This window comes from Rhinopithecus bieti, unplaced genomic scaffold, assembly GCF_001698545.2.
Source record: "Rhinopithecus bieti isolate Rb0 unplaced genomic scaffold, ASM169854v2 scaffold_10379, whole genome shotgun sequence".
Taxonomy (NCBI): domain Eukaryota; kingdom Metazoa; phylum Chordata; class Mammalia; order Primates; family Cercopithecidae; genus Rhinopithecus; species Rhinopithecus bieti.
This window is the reverse complement of record NW_016806591.1, coordinates 959442-962747: the sequence shown is the minus strand read 5'-3', so window position 1 is coordinate 962747 and position 3306 is coordinate 959442. Positions and strand designations below refer to the sequence as shown.

Sequence of the window (3306 nt, the reverse complement as noted above, 5' to 3'; positions counted from 1 at the left end):
AAAAAAAAAAAAAAAAAAAAAAAGATTTGACATATTTTGACACTCAGGATTTTAAAAAATTATTAGTAAAATGGAAATTATAGAAAAATTATTTTCTTTCTTAGGAGTGACCAAATTTATTATTTTATTTTTAATTACTTACTGAGGTATTACTGACATCCAGAAAGCTCTACATATTTAAAATATACAACTTGATCAGCTTGGAGATACACATGCTCTTTTGAAACCAATACCATAATCAATGTCATCAACATATCCATTGCTTTTAAAAGTTTCATCTTGCCCTCTTTATTATTTTTAATTCATTATTTCTTTTTGCGATAAGAACACAACATAATATCTAGTAAATGTTTAAGTATATAATACCTTATATATTATTACTATAGGCACTATGGTGTATAGTAGCTCTCTAGAGTTTATTCATCTTACATAACTTAAACTTTGTACCCTTTGACTAATACCTCCCCAATTCTACCTTGATTCACTCTGCCTCTATTAGTTTAACTATTTTAGATCTTCTTATATGTGGGATCATGCAGTATTTGTCCTTCTGTGTCTGGCTTATTTCACTTAACATGATGTCCTCCAGTTTCTTCCAGTTGTCATAGGAAATTGATTAATTATATTTTTATTGAGATGGAGTAAAGCTATAAATTAGAAATGAATAATATATAAAGACTAAAATGAATAATAAAAGTGGTATTTGCTCTGTAGTATAGTATAGAGATATACTATAAAATTTTAGTAATGAAAATATGCTAGTACTTTAAGAAGAGACAAATGAATGGGATTAAGAAGAGTTTAGATAGATTCACACTATAATATAATCTCATATTATCAAAAGTAAATGTCTAGACTTTATAGAAGGTAGCATTTAAAAACTGACTTTGTATATGCAGAAAAAGAAAACATATCATTCATTTATTCAATCTGCAAATATTTATTGAGAATCTTACAAAAGCCAGGCTTCACTCTCTATCCTGAGGTCTGGAGATATATCTGTGGAACGACTAAAGTCTCAGCCATTATGGAATTTACAATCTAGTGGAAGAAAACAGAAATTAAAGAAATGAATATATGGTATGTTAGATGATGGCATGTATGATGCCCAAAAGTAAAGTGTGTAAAGGGGCCAGGCAGTTGTGATAGTGATAATGGTAGCAGTGAGTCTGGATTTGGGGTGGTGGCTGGGGTGGTGGCAATGTTAGTGAGGGTGATGTCGTAGTGGAGGTTGTGCTCATGGAGATGGAAGTGCTTGTGCTGTTTTTGGGGGGCTATTCGGTTTACTATTCTATTGGTTGTCAGGGAAAACTATTAATGGAAATCTTTTGAACACAGAACTGAAAGAATGAATGAATGAAGAACAAAAGGAGATAACAGTTTCTAAGGTCCACTCAAAGGCTTGGTTACCAGATAAATGGAACAACTTACCATGTACACACACACACACACACACACACACACACACAGAGAGAGAGAGAGAGAGAAAGAGAGAGAGAGAGAGAGAGAGAGAAAGCTTGTCTTCTGAGTGGTCTTTCTCTCTCGTTAAACATTTATTACTGTTTTAACATTTTGTTCTTTCTGTGGTCTAATTGCTCATGTTTATTGCTATTCCAGTTTGTAACAAATTCTTGAAACACTGTTGTTTTAGTCTCTTTTATGTTGCCATAACAGAATAAGTGAAGCTGAGTAATTTATAAAGAAAAGAGGCTTATTGAACTCATAGTTCTGACTGGGAAGTCCAAGTACATGGTGTTGGCATCTGCTTCTGGTGAAGACCACATGCTGCTGGGGCAGAACATGGAGAGGAGGGTCTAAAGGGAAAGGGAACAGTGGGAAGAGACAAAACCCAAGGAGAATCTTGCTTTATATATAACTACCCACTTTTGTGGGAACATGTCCATTCACATGGGAAATAATTCAATATCTCAAGAGAGAGAGCTCACTTGCTATCCCAAGAAGGGCACCAAGCCATTCATGAGGGATCTGCCCTGATAACTCAGACACCTCCCACTAGGCCCTACCTCCCCACACAGCCATATTGGAGATCAAATTTAAACATGAGATTTGGTGGGTAGGAACAAGCCATATCAAAACCATCACAACTGTGAATGCTCAAGCCTTCTGTCTTCTATTTCTGACACCTTCATATCAACCAAAAAGATTACAGAATATGCACTAACACAATTTTTTAATGCTTAACCCTTCAGTTTCAACATCTTAGCCCAATTCAACTTTATTAAATGATGTATAATCCTAGTAATCCTATGTATTAGACCATTTTCATGCTGCTAATAAAAGACGTATGTGAGACTGGGTAATTTACAAAGGAAAAAGGTTTAATTGACTCTCAGTTTAGCATGGCTGGGGAAGCTTCCAGAAACTAACAACCATGGCAGAAGGAGAAGCAAACATGTCCTTATTCACATGGTGGCAGGAAGCAGCAGTGTCAAGCAAGCCAAGCAAAAGGGGGAAAAGCCCCTTATAAAACCATTAGACCTCATGAGAACTCACTCACTATCACGAGAGCAGCATGAGGGTAACTGCCCTCATGATTTGATTACCTCCCACCAGGCCCCTCCCACAACACGTGAGGATTATGGGAATTACAATTCAAGATGAGTTTTGGATGGGGACACAGCCAAACCATATCATCTTATAAGTAAAGTAATACATCTTCTGGTACTTTCATTCAGTATTCATTTCATCTTGAATAAATCCAGAGAAATGCAACAGAAGTTCACAATTCAGTCACTGGCTTAAGCCACATATCCTATTTATGTGGAATAAGCCAGATTTACATAAACAAATCCGAATTTCTAGCTTAGTATTATATTCTATTACATGGAACACTGCATATTTGGAATGAGCAAATTTTTAAATAGATTTTAGCCAATCTATTAATACTCTGTCGTTAATGGTTTTTCCTATATCAGTCCCATTGGTTACTGAGTTAAGTTGGCTTATTTTTTCTTGTTTTAATTCATTTTCAGTTTGGTCCCCTTGGAGACCATATAAAAACACAAAAAAATTTAATGTTTTTATTCTGAAAATGACATTGATGAGAATGCTAGAAGGTGTATGTTATTCTTCATCTAGCGCCTGACGTTAGGTCACTTATAAAATAAGACATAAGATCTTGTAAGTAAGGAATAATAAAGGATATTTGAAGAAAATAGGTAATACATTTATGCATTCTTATTGAAACTTAAAAACATGGAAATAAAACTGGAGTGCTTCTTGAGCTCTACAAAAACTTCATGTCCCTACCATAGCTAACTTATGTTCAGCTTTTTAATACTTCCA

At 34.7% G+C, this 3306-nt stretch overlaps 1 long non-coding RNA gene across 1 annotated transcript in view; it reads right to left on the bottom strand.

The window, feature by feature from the left end:
- LOC108532791 (uncharacterized) overlaps positions 1-2444 on the bottom strand; it is a 13470-nt gene extending 11026 nt beyond the window's left edge. The window contains exon 1 of the long non-coding RNA XR_001886554.1: positions 2389-2444. This is a non-coding gene — a long non-coding RNA (uncharacterized LOC108532791). The remainder of the gene's footprint in view (positions 1-2388) is intronic.
- Positions 2445-3306: the final 862 nt, after the last annotated feature.